This window comes from Procambarus clarkii, chromosome 29, assembly GCF_040958095.1.
Source record: "Procambarus clarkii isolate CNS0578487 chromosome 29, FALCON_Pclarkii_2.0, whole genome shotgun sequence".
NCBI classification, from domain to species: Eukaryota; Metazoa; Arthropoda; class Malacostraca; order Decapoda; family Cambaridae; genus Procambarus; species Procambarus clarkii.
In genome coordinates this window covers 6,393,380-6,407,175 of record NC_091178.1, presented here as the reverse complement: position 1 = coordinate 6,407,175, position 13,796 = coordinate 6,393,380, and the positions used below count along the sequence as shown (strand labels likewise).

Genomic DNA, 13,796 nt, shown 5'->3' with positions numbered 1-13,796 from the left:
ATACTACATACAAATTTAATAAAGTGTTTACATCAGCAGTAGTGGGAAAGACAGTCATGGAACAAGTCCACACTCTCCACCTGTGGTTAACCAGTAATAATTCACAACTATATTTGATGTCACACTGGAAAAGATTTTAGACCTTTACTGCCTTATTGTGCAATCAACTGTACTCATCTTGTAATAACCGCTTCCCTCTGTAATAACCGCGGCCTCTATTGTAATAACCCGATGTTCCCCAGTATTAATCCTGTTATCTTGTGATCTCTCATAATCGTAATATACGCTCTCTGTTGTAATTCTCCGTCTCTCTTCACTCAATACCCCAGCTTAACGCTGTTACAGTCCAGCATGACCCCTCACTGGACTGCCACGTATATAAGAGGAATATTAAATGAGGAAGATACACCAAGGACAAGGGTTATTAGTTAAAAAAAAAAACAATAACAAAACACATTTACACTGCCACCACCTTCCTGACCAACCATACCTGAATGTGTCAATCACCGATCCCCCAGTAAGGCAAGGAATCAGTAAAACCATGGGACTCCGGGTAATATGAATTTCAGTAATAAATTTTGGAAAATTAGTTTGTGTAATTTACGTTACTTATTTGAATCCAAGGGCAACTTTAGTATCTATTAATAGTAGGAGAACATGGGGGTTTCCAATACAACACCTAAAAAATGACAAAGTAGCAAAATATATCAAAGGGGAGTTAAGTGAATACCACTGGACAAGCTATACAATTTATTTTATGAAACATGTAAATTAAGACAATTTGAACACATCACCTATTCTATTTCCCTAGAGGCACAATGGATATTTACCGAGGACACAAAACTCAAGTGCTACTCTACCTTAAATACCCGCACTACGGCCACGATGTTGATGGCTGCCCTCAGCCCCGAGGATACGGGCTTGCGGCCCTGTTCCTAATACACTCCCAAGACACACTAATGAAATTTAGTTTTTTCAACCTATTGCTGGGAAGGATTACTCCTCCCACCATCTACTACAGCCCCAGGGCTCCACCCATTATTTTGGCCCTGGCCAACCATTTAACACGTAGGCCTGAGGTCTGGCTCTCTAGGGCCAATAAGGACTTGGCCCTTATCTCAGGCCAATCACCTTCACTGAACTGTCGTGGAAAGCTACATGAATTCCTGAAGATTGAGTCAGCTCTCCCCAGCTAGAGAAGGGGGACAAGGCGCGTCTATGGAGCCCAGACACCTGCGAGCGATGTTTACAAAACTGATAATTTATGTTCAAGCCTGTCTCCTCTAAGATAGGAGTAGGGACATTTGACTCTGCCTGGTATGGGGAAGGCCGCTGCTGAGAGGGAAAGAGAGGGAATGAGAGGGAACATCTGAGCGAGGGAATTGAGTGGGAGAAGCCAAGGTATCCACGACCACCCTACCCTCAGGTCAACCTCTTGACCCTGACAAATGGGCGACAGGGGGGGGGAGGGAGAGGAGGAGACGAATGACGGCCAAGGGGAGGGGAGAAGGAAGGAGGGGAGAGGGAGAAGGAAAGGAGGGGAGAAGGGGAGGGAAAAGAGGGGAGAAGGGAGAACCAATGATCTGAGCCCCAGATCATTACAATCTATTTGTGCTTGCGGGGGTTGAGCTCTGGCTCTTTGGTCCCGCCTCTCAACTGGCTGTGTAGCTGTTTCATTGAATCTGGTATACTGGAAGACCTCTTAACAATTTATTCTAAATTTGCTTCTTCATTTTAAAGAATGAAGAACGAGAATTTTATTTATTTATTTGTTTATCTATTCTGTTCATGTCTCATGAGTCCATCCTTACCTTGTGTCGTAGTGAGGAATAGAAAGTTGTATTTACAAATTCGTAAATCGAAACATGTATAATAAAAAACATGTGCGCTTCATTCACTCTACAATTCAGACCTACTGTGTTGTATGTAGTCCTCTGCCCTGTAATTACCTAAGTGTAGTTACAGGATGAGAGCTACGCTCGTGGTGTCCCGTCTTCCCAGCACTCTTTGTCATATAACGCTTTGAAACTACTGACGGTCTTGGCCTCCACCACCTTCTCACCTAACTTGTTCCAACCACTCTGCGAAAATGAATTTTCTTATATTTCTTCGGCATCTGTGTTTAGCTAACTCCCGTGTTGTCTAGTGGCTAGGATACGCGGCTCTCACCCGCGAGGCCCGGGTTCGATTCCCGGCACGGGAAACTATTTGTAGGGAGCCGGTGGCTGAGCGGACAGAACATTGGACCCGTGATCCTGTGGTCCCGGGTTCGATCCCGGGCGCCGGCGAGAAACGATGGGCAGAGTTTCTTTCACCCTGATGCCCCTGTTACCTAGCAGTAAATAGGTACCTGGGAGTTAGTCAGCTGTCACGGGCTGCTTCCTGGGGGTGGATCCCTGGTCGAGGACCGGGCCGCGGGGACACTAAAGCCCCGAAATCACCTCAAGATAACATCAAGATAGTTAGTTTATATCTATGACCTCTTGTTCTTAAAGTTCCAGGTCTCAGGAAATCTTCCCTATCGATTTTATCAATTCCTGTTACTATTTTGTATGTAGTGATCATATCACCTCTTTTTCTTCTGTCTTCTAGTTTTGGCATATTTAATGCCTCTAACCTCTCCTCGTAGCTCTTGCCCTTCAGTTCTGGGAGCCACTTAGTAGCGTGTCTTTGCACCTTTTCCAGTTTGTTGATGTGCTTCTGAAGATATGGGCACCACACAACTGCTGCATATTCTAGCTTTGGCCTAACAAAAGTCGTGAACAATTTCTTTAGTATATCGCCATCCATGTATTTAAAAGCTGCTCATATTCACTCCCACATCCTGTGTGGGAGTGAATATGAGCAGCACCACGCTATAATAATACCTAACTGAAGTGCCCAATGTACAAATCCATAAAGGCAGTGACGAGTCGAATCCTCGTCACTGCCCTTGTGGATTTGTTCATTGATACCTGGTTGATACCTGGTTGATGGGGTTCTGGGAGTTCTACTCCCCAAGCCCGGCCCGTGGCCAGGCTCGACTTGTGAGAGTTTGGTCCACCAGTCCATCACCAAATCACAATAGCGTGATGCATCACGCTATTGTGATTTCTGTGTGTAATGAAATTCCCAAATTAAGCAAAATTGTAAATTAATTTTGTTAATAAAGATGCTAATAATAATCATTCATTCCAGGGTTAATATACCGGGTTTGACATGTTTAAAAATGTAATTAACCGTCTTAAGATAATATGCAGCAAAACTTAAGGAAGTGTCTAAGTGTTTTGTCGTAACTTGCATTAAAATACTTGTGATAAAGGCCTCAGACTGAACCAATGAAATAGCTGCAGGTCTCCCGCCTGTGTCGGCCAGCACGGCCGCTGTCCCGCCTGCGGTTGCCAGACACCACCTTCAACAGACATGTGACTAGGGCTACGGGTACCCCCCGGGCGTATCTCCCATACGCATACCCATGACGCACCCCCCAATTGGTACGTGTACCCCTGGCACACCCCCATGGATACGTGTACCCCTGGCGTACCACTCATGGGTACACCTATACCTACTCTGTGTATAAATCCACAAGGGCCGTGATGACGGTTCGAACCTACGTCCAGGATGATCCCAGATGCGCCTCAGTCGACTGCGCCACGACATGGTATAAGAATTGCAACCGGGATTGCTACTGCTTTCACACGGATCCTGCAGCCTCTCCGAGACACAAACTGATTTGTGTAAATTGTGTAAAACCCCGGTATTAAATCTCCGAGACACAAACCGGGGTTTTACACAATTCACACAAATCAGTTTATCTCGGAGAGGCTGCAGGACCCGTGTGAGAGCAGCAGTAGCAATCCCGGTTGGGTATAAATTGGATAAGTTTTGTGGGTATAAATTGGATAAGTTTAGAATTAGGAAAGACTTGGGTAAATACTGGTTCAGTAACAGGGATGTTGATTTGTGGAACCAATTGCCGCGTAACGTGGTGGAGGTGGGGTCCCTCGATTGTTTCAAGAGTGGGTTGGAGAAGTATATGAGTGGGATTGGGTGGTTATAGATAGGAGCTGCCTCGTATGGGCCAATAGGCCTTCTGCAGTTACCTTTGTTCTTATGTTCTTATGTTCTTAATTCTTATACCATGTTGTGGCGCAGTCGACTGCGGCGCGTCTGGGATAATCCTGAACTTAGGTTCGAACCCTCATCACGGCCCTTGTGGATTTATTCATTTGATATATCACGCTATTGTGATTTATGTGTGTATACCTTGTGTAGTTTCCGGGAATCAACGGCCTGGCGGCCCGGTCTCAGGCCGGGCCTCCTGGTTGGTCGTCTGGTCAACCAGGTTGCAGTGTTGCCAGATAGGGAGACTTTTGACAGCTCTGCGCTCCTAATTTTTTAATTTCACTACTTGCCACTTTTTGTGCTAATTTAAAAATAAGTTGAGCTAATTTACGCTACCAATGTTAAGATAGTCAGTGACTTATTATTTATGCACTTATAATGTAATGTGTGTAAATCACAGCTGCGTCCAACTGCCTGGTTGACCAGACCACGAAAGAAGGCCTGATCAGAGACCGGGCCCTGGGGACGTTGATCCTCGGAACCTTGGAAAGAAAAAGTAACCGCAGAGTAAGGTAATCCTCCCCAGGGGCGATAGATTTCCCAACCTTAGTTGCCATTAATGCTTCATCCCGGATAATGTCTATTGGCACTCTACCATGTCTATGTAGCCTATTGTAGACACTCTATTGTCTATGTAGGCAATCCATCGTCATGAAATGATAATACTGAACTATTTGGTGGAGAGTACCAATATGTAGTGATGGACCACCAGTAAGTCACTTATAGAGTCTTATAGATTAGACACACTATAGAGTAGACACACATTAGATTATAGAGTAGACACACATTGCGTGTGAAAAACATTTGTGTGTCTGTGTTCGACATTATAAAGTCTAAACACAGTAGGATTTCACCTCAGGTTATGGGAGTAGTTCCAGTCACAAGCACTACCTCTGAAGCCTTGTATCAACACCTCAAAGATTATTGTGGTAATATTGGAGTTGACCTCAAGCAGCGTCTTGCACGGACGGGCCCTCAACTTTGTGTGGACCTCCTCTCTCACTTTACACTTTCGACTGTCGATTGACTTTACAAGTCGATTGTGACCTCACAATCGACTTGAAAATGGTCCAGGACGGACCGAAAAGTCGTCGTCCCTTCACTTTGTAGTGTGTGGTTTGCTCAACATATTTCAGCCACGTTATTGTGACTCCTCGTCTGTATATTCCGTATTTGTTTCTTATCAAATGCTCCTCATTCCTTGCATATGGTCTGTTCTCATGCTTCCGACGAATTACCTTCCAGCATCGACTTCATGATAAAAGAAAGCTACAGCTGGTTCCACAGATCTTCATTAAGGAGAGAAAGTTATCTAGAGATTTACAGATTTAAAATGATGTGAAAGATCCCTTACAGTTGATTCCTTTGTCAGGAAGACAATGGTTGGCAAGGAACAATAGTGTAAAGTGACTGTTAGATCAGCGGGATCCTTGATCAACTCATTACCAAATAGCTTCTTACTCTTGTGATAAATATATTGCAGTTCAACTATTTTTAATGTACTCTGATCCTGCCAATAAGCTATATTTCACATTCCTGAAACCAATCCTAAATTATTTTGAAAGGCAGAATTGACTTTATCAAAAATATGAAGCAAATCAGTGCAGCCTTCACACTGACTTAGAAAACTTCACTCTTGGAATGCTCGGAAAAATCTTGCATGCTCTTCATACAAAGCTTGATGATAATTTGGACTTTAATGCCATTTATCTGCGCCTGAAGAAAGTGGACTTTAGTTACGAATTATCTACACTTCTCGTCACTAACAGACAAAACAATGTTATAAACCAGGAATAGCTTCAAAATGTTCAAGAAAGATGCCATAAATTTTTAGTGAAAGCTTCTAAAGAGATTTTTTCTCGCATTCCTGGTAATGCTGAAACTTTCAACCCGGTGAACAACCGATCACTTAGCATATGCCTTAGCTACACACGGCCACCATTTTCAGAGCGTCCATTAGTTCCAGCTGACCAGTCTAAGCTTAGTGGAAGGGAAAGTGTGCGTCGTCTTCTGTTAACACGTGACTGGGCCAACACTTGTGAGGGACACCGGTCGGCCTAGCGGACAGCACGCTGGACGTGTGATCCTGTGGTCCTGGGCTCGATCCCAGGCGCCGGCGAGAAACAATGGGCAGAGTTTCTTTCACCCTATGCCCCTGTTACCTAGCAGTAAAATAGGTACCTGGGTGTTAGTCAGCTGTCACGGGCTGCTTCCTGGGGGCGGAGGCCTGGTTGAGGACCGGGCCGCGGGGACACTAAAAAAGCCCCGAAATCATCTCAAGATAACCTCAAGATGACACATTCCGACATCTGGAGCGACATTGTGGACCAAGGCAATGACTCTCATACTTGTGTAAAGGAGGAAATGTATATGTTTATCTCTCACAATGTTCAGTAATACGTTTATTGTTTGTGATGTGTGTCTATGTATGTATTAACACGATGTACTGAACGGGGTGAGAATAGCTTGAGCTACCTCATCCCTTTGTGTGTATTTTACCTCAATAAACTTATTTCAATTTCAATTTCAATGACTGTCAGGAACGCTGCTAGAGAGCCCGGGCTCACTGACCTCACTGAGATTATACTGAAAACATACAGCTTACCAATCAGTAATGGCCTGGGTGAACGAGTATTTAAGAGAGTAATATTTGGGAAACTTAAACGGAGAAATCGAATGGAACTATAACTTTTGACATCAATCTTGAGAAGCAAAATATATTTTGAAGAAAATGACCCTTGTTGCTCATCATTTGACACCACGCATGTCAGTGACAAGATGTGAGTCTGCAATACACAAGAACGAGGTTGTGGATATAGACAGACAAGCTCTTCTTGATAGTCTTCAACTGTGAAGACATGGTGGGACTCCACACACACACACATATATATAATAAAAAACGTGATAATTGGATAACTAAGTAATATTTGCTGCGTGAAACATAATTTACCCAGTAAATTATGCTTCATGCAGCAAATATTTATGTTATTCAATTATCACGGGTTTTTATTATAAACATGCAGTGATAACATTAATACAATCATGCAGTGCTACTCTATGTATTAAAATATATTGCTCTGAAAACCGTATCAGCTGCTAAACAAAATATTGGGCTACTTTAATTACAAATTCGCTACTTTTAGACCGTAAGTTCGTTATTTTCAGCAGTTCGGATCTGGCAACACTGCCAGGGTGTTGGACGCGGCTGCTCGCAGCCTGACGTATGAATCACAGCCTGGTTGATCAGGTATTCTTTGCAGGTGTTTGTCGAGTTCTCTCTTGAACACTGTGAGAGGCCGGCTAGTTACACCTCTTATGTGTAGCGGGAGAGTGTTGTAAACTTTACAACACTCCAACACTTTACAATGTAAAGTCTTGGGCCCGTGATGTTGACGGAGTTCTCCCTCAGGGTATCTATTGCACCTCTGCTTTTCAATGGGGCTATTTTGCACATCCTGCCGTGCCTACTGGTCTCATGTGGTGTAAATCAACCTAAAATGCTTCACCTAGTGTGATTAAGCTTGCTATAAATATAATAAGCTTGTCAGTGTTCCCCCGGCCACCAGCGGGGAACACTGACTGGTTTAGACACGGACAGTCTCCTTACGACTGTCAGGTCATCAACGCCCCTTAGTATGAGAGTACACGGCCCTCAGTATGAGAGTACACGGCCCTCAGTATGAGAGTACACGGCCCTCAGTATGAGAGTACACGGCCCTTAGTATGAGAGTACACGGCCCTCAGTATGAGAGTACACGGCCCTCAGTATGAGAGTACACGGCCCTCAGTATGAGAGTACACGGCCCTCAGTATGAGAGTACACGGCCCTCAGTATGAGAGTACACGGCCCTCAGTATGAGAGTACAGCACCCTCAGTATGAGAGTACAGCTCCCTCAGTATGAGAGTACACGGCCCTCAGTACGAGAGTACACGGCCCTCAGTATGAGAGTACAGCTCCCTCAGTATGAGAGTACAGCTCCCTCAGTATGAGAGTACACGGCCCTCAGTACGAGAGTACACGGCCCTCAGTATGAGAGTACAGCTCCCTCAGTATGAGAGTACAGCTCCCTCAGTATGAGAGTACACGGCCCTCAGTATGAGAGTACACGGCCCTCAGTATGAGAGTACAGCTCCCTCAGTATGAGAGTACACGGCCCTCAGTATGAGAGTACACGGCCCTCAGTATGAGAGTACACTGTAACACTGTAAAAGTGTTTGGGTTAGTTTATTTAAAATATATATAGAGTACACGAGTCACAGACAAGGATCTGAGAGGCGCCAGTTGTCTGCCTGAGATCTCACACCTCTAACCGTTAATGACCCCAAGTGACCTGAGGTCAGATCATGATAATTTCACCTTGCTTCCGCTAAGCGTATAATTGGAGCCGGGTAGCCTTCAAACATGCCGACGTTTAAGGAGTGGCTTGGTAGTGCCGGAGGCTATCTACTTGTGGGCGGAGTTAGCTACTAGGTTCCCCAATAAATACTCGGAGAACTATCGAGCATGGAGCATTAACAGACAGAGCAGCAGACGAGAGAGAGAAGACGTCCCTACCAGGGAGGTTGTCGGCCGGCAGGGGCGAGACAGTCTCTGTCAAGCTACAGACCCCCCCCCCCCTCTCTATTCAACTTAGACTCAGTACTCGGTGAGTGAACATTAAGGTGACTTGGTCGTGTTTACATATGTTGTGTGATGATCAGGGGCAGTCAAGTTGTAGGGTTCTCGAATTCTTGGATGATGACTCACTTTGCATATTAAACTGGAACATTTTAATTGAATTGCTAAATTATGATACTTCATGTGAAATATAATTATGAATTTATTATTTAAATTGTGTTTAACTTTGCTCCCTAGAGCTTTGAGTTGAGGATTTGAGAAAGCCTCTGTGGTTACTGGGTTCATGATATAAATGAGTACATGTTTGGAGTTGATACATGGTACAGAGGGAACATACTAATAATGAACTCATGATAACATCCTTTGAGAATTTTGTGATACAGGCAAGTTCCATTCCTTGTCTTGTATGTAATGATCATGAATGGATGGTGGCAGCATTTCGTCTTCTACTATCTACTTTCTACAACTTCTATCTACTCTTCTACTTCTACCTATCTACACCTCTCCCTCCACCCATCTCTAAACTCTCACTTTCAACTAATGACCCTCCTCGCTCCTCCCACCTCCCTACCTCTTACCCCAAACCCTCACTAATTACTTCACTATTCATTTCTTTCCTTTCGTTTCCTCTTATACGTTTGTGGCAATGATTCTGTATTCTAGAGTTCTCTCTAGAGTTTCGGGTAACTGATCAAGTGACGGCGCCTTGTAGTCTTAGCACCTAGGTAGTCAAATACCTAGGTTACAAGGTGTTGAACGAGAGAGGTTGCCTTAGGAACTCTGGAGGGTGCTCTAGAATAGTTAGCTAACTGGGGACGGGATAACGGACAAGAGAGAGCTGTTTCCCCCGGCCTCGTTAGTTAACTGGGGGGTGGAATAATGGACAAGATAGAGCTATTTCCCCCACCCCCCGTTACAATGATGGCAGCGGTGTTGAACAATGTTTAAGGTATTGGTGTTCTTTTAACATTGTTCAGTCCCACGTGTCTTTTTGCCGCTCAGGCGCTATCAGGGAGATCTTGACAGGTGTTTAATATTCGCGAGTTAGCGAACTTTTTTCAGGTTAGGAGATAGTGATTCTCTGGTGTTGTGTTTAGTGATTTTGTGAGTTTTGTGGTGTTCAGGGAATGTTCACCAGAACTTGCGTGTGTAGTGATTTATGTTAGTAATAAGATTTGGCGATTTGGGAACTTAGCGGTGTTGGTAGTGCAGGTCAGCTGAGTGTGACAGGTGACCTCGCATGTCCCACGGGGACACCCAGCCACCGCTGGTCTCCAGGTCAGTGGGGAGTGGCAGGTGTAGTTCTTAAGTAGTTTAAGTGTGGTTCTGCTCAGATTATTGCGATCGACTGTTTTACTCCATTTGAACGCAATAACCCGAGGTGTACTGGTATTGTACAGCATGCTAGTGTGGACTAGTGTGTCAGTAGACTTCACGTTGGGGACGCTCGACGTTAGATAGTCTGGTCACAGGGGTGACAACAGTTTGGGAGTTGTTTACCGGCGGAGAAGCTAGGGAAACACTCTGGGTCACGTAGGTGGCTGTAGGTTAAGGGTGGGAGTAACGGTTAATTATGTACTTAAGATTAGGAAAGGTATAGTTAAGTTTAGGCTAGTGTTTTGTCTATTAGTTTTGATTTTTTTTTTTTGTGACAAGTTAAAAGTAGTGATGACCTTATTCTCTCTTCTCTAAACTTTCCTCTGTTACTGTTTTATGTTCCACCAAGTCAATATCATTCAGAGTTAATTGGATTATTAAAAAAATTGAAGTGTAGTTGTTGCCAGGATGAGAGCGTTATGATATGACTGTGTAACCCTATACAAACTACAGGGTCACATAACATATCTTGGGAGCACGATATTGTCGCCTTTCTGTTCACCCACAGGTGGGAGCCAGAAGAGAGGAGAGACGCACATACAAAAGAGGGAGACGGCTGCTGTGTACCACACTCACGGGCGTTAATCACCACCACCACGACCAGCCCACTACCTGGAGGTCACGGCTCCACCACCATCACCACCCCAGGGGACCCCAAGATGCAGCCCTCTCGGTCAGTCAACATTGGTCTACCCAGTGGACCCCAGGTCGTTCTGCAGACGACCCCAGACGACCCAGTAATGATGGAAGAGGAGCAACAACGACTCCAGTCTGTCCCACCAACATCGGTCTACCCAGGATGGACCCCAGGACGGACAGACCCCCAATGGACCCCAGGTCGCTTGTCTAAGACCCATGGGAGGAGGAAGAGAGAAGAAAGAAGAGAGAAGAAAGAAGAAAGAAGAGAGAAGAAATAGAGAGAAGAAAGAAGAGAAGATAAGACAAGCTGAGTGAGACATGATACCTAGTGTCCCTTGCTGGTGTCAGCATCATTGCATGGAGCGTAATTGCAAGACAGGATCGTTTGCCTTGACTGGCCGCCCCTCCTGCAAGCAGGTAGCTCTGTTGAGTGATTCTTCCTGTGTCATGCAGACTTGATGTGGCTGTCAGAAGTAGCTCTCTGAAGGAGGCGTGCTGGAGCAACAGGGAGGAAGAAGAGTAGGATGGGATTTCTACTGTTGGCAACTATATGAAGGTCTCGAAACTTGTAGTCCCTATAGCTGTGAAGAACCCCAATATACGTCTCTCATGGTGACTGACGTAGGGCCAATTACAGATCAGCTGGGACAACCGAATTCCACGGTCCTGTGCGCAGTTCAAGTAGTAACGGCTTTCGGGTTGACCAAGGGTTGTTGTGCGTTAACGACGGAGAAGCGACGGAGGCAGTTGTGTTGAAGAAATGTGGTACAGGATTATCTACAAGACCAAGCAGTGACGTCGCCCAGCCAGAGACAATGGACGTCTGTCTACATATTTCATTTTTTAGAGTAGGATGATGTATATTTGTTTAGCTAGGATGTATTCTTTTCGTTAATAAAGTTGTCGCACACAGCTAGCTTGCTTTAGCAGTGTTGCAAAAACTTTATTTTCGGGGAGAAGGGGAGATGTAACACTGTAAAAGTGTTTGGGTTAGTTTATTTAAAATATATATAGAGTACACGAGTCACAGACAAGGATCTGAGAGGCGCCAGTTGTCTGCCTGAGATCTCACACCTCTAACCGTTAATGACCCCAAGTGACCTGAGGTCAGATCATGATAATTTCACCTTGCTTCCGCTAAGCGTATAATTGGAGCCGGGTAGCCTTCAAACATGCCGACGTTTAAGGAGTGGCTTGGTAGTGCCGGAGGCTATCTACTTGTGGGCGGAGTTAGCTACTAGGTTCCCCAATAAATACTCGGAGAACTATCGAGCATGGAGCATTAACAGACAGAGCAGCAGACGAGAGAGAGAAGACGTCCCTACCAGGGAGGTTGTCGGCCGGCAGGGGCGAGACAGTCTCTGTCAAGCTACAGACCCCCCCCCCCCTCTCTATTCAACTTAGACTCAGTACTCGGTGAGTGAACATTAAGGTGACTTGGTCGTGTTTACATATGTTGTGTGATGATCAGGGGCAGTCAAGTTGTAGGGTTCTCGAATTCTTGGATGATGACTCACTTTGCATATTAAACTGGAACATTTTAATTGAATTGCTAAATTATGATACTTCATGTGAAATATAATTATGAATTTATTATTTAAATTGTGTTTAACTTTGCTCCCTAGAGCTTTGAGTTGAGGATTTGAGAAAGCCTCTGTGGTTACTGGGTTCATGATATAAATGAGTACATGTTTGGAGTTGATACATGGTACAGAGGGAACATACTAATAATGAACTCATGATAACATCCTTTGAGAATTTTGTGATACAGGCAAGTTCCATTCCTTGTCTTGTATGTAATGATCATGAATGGATGGTGGCAGCATTTCGTCTTCTACTATCTACTTTCTACAACTTCTATCTACTCTTCTACTTCTACCTATCTACACCTCTCCCTCCACCCATCTCTAAACTCTCACTTTCAACTAATGACCCTCCTCGCTCCTCCCACCTCCCTACCTCTTACCCCAAACCCTCACTAATTACTTCACTATTCATTTCTTTCCTTTCGTTTCCTCTTATACGTTTGTGGCAATGATTCTGTATTCTAGAGTTCTCTCTAGAGTTTCGGGTAGCTGATCCAGTTACGGCTCCTTGTAGTCTTAGCACCTAGGTAGTCAAATACCTAGGTTACAAGGTGTTGAACGAGAGAGGTTGCCTTAGGAACTCTGGAGGGTGCTCTAGAATAGTTAGCTAACTGGGGACGGGATAACGGACTAGAGAGAGCTGTTTCCCCCGGCCTCGTTAGTTAACTGGGGGGGTGGAATAATGGACAAGATAGAGCTATTTCCCCCACCCCCCGTTACAACACGGCCCTCAGTATGAGAGTACACGGCCCTCAGTATGAGAGTACACGGCCCTCAGTATGAGAGTACACGGCCCTCAGTATGAGAGTACATAGCCCTCAGTATGAGAGTACACGGCCCTTAGTATGAGAATACACGGTCCTCAGTATGAGAGTACACGGCCCTCAGTATGAGAGTACACGGCCCTCAGTATGAGAGTACACGGCCCTCAGTATGAGAGTACACGGCCCTCAGTATGAGAGTACATAGCCCTAAGTATGAGAGTACACGGCACTCAGTATGAGAATACACGGTCCTCAGTATGAGAGTACACGGCCCTCAGTATGAGAGTACACGGCCCTCAGTATGAGAGTACACGGCCCTCAGTATGAGAGTACAGCTCCCTCAGTATGAGAGCAGAGCGCACAAGCCACTATAGCCAACAAAGCAGGTGTGGTGGTGGAAGGGGAGACCATGGCAGGAGCAGACTGCCTCAGCCACAATACTGCCACCACACCTGCAGCGCTTGACACTATGATTGCAAAATACCTGAACTTGGTGCAAAATCAAGTTAATATCTTACCTTGGTAAAGGTCGTAAGAGTAAGTCTGGAGCATTGAGTGAATGAGTGTGTTAGTAGGGTGAGAGTGGGGCTGGCTGGCCTGCCTGCTGCCCCAGTACTGGTGCTGGGGGTCCCACACTCGCTGTTCTTGACCCAGTTGTTGCAGGTAATTCGCGCTCCCTCTCCGCTTGTTGATCTGTTAAGGTGTGG

General features: G+C 45.2%; 1 protein-coding gene and 1 non-coding gene across 23 annotated transcripts in view; one reads left to right on the top strand and one right to left on the bottom strand.

The window, feature by feature from the left end:
- LOC138349576 (electroneutral sodium bicarbonate exchanger 1-like) overlaps window positions 1-13,796 on the bottom strand; it is a 287,070-nt gene that overhangs the window by 159,408 nt on the left and 113,866 nt on the right. The window lies entirely within an intron of this gene.
- Window positions 2,132-2,203, top strand: TRNAE-CUC (transfer RNA glutamic acid (anticodon CUC)). Its single transcript has one exon. It is a non-coding gene; the product is annotated as a tRNA-Glu (tRNA).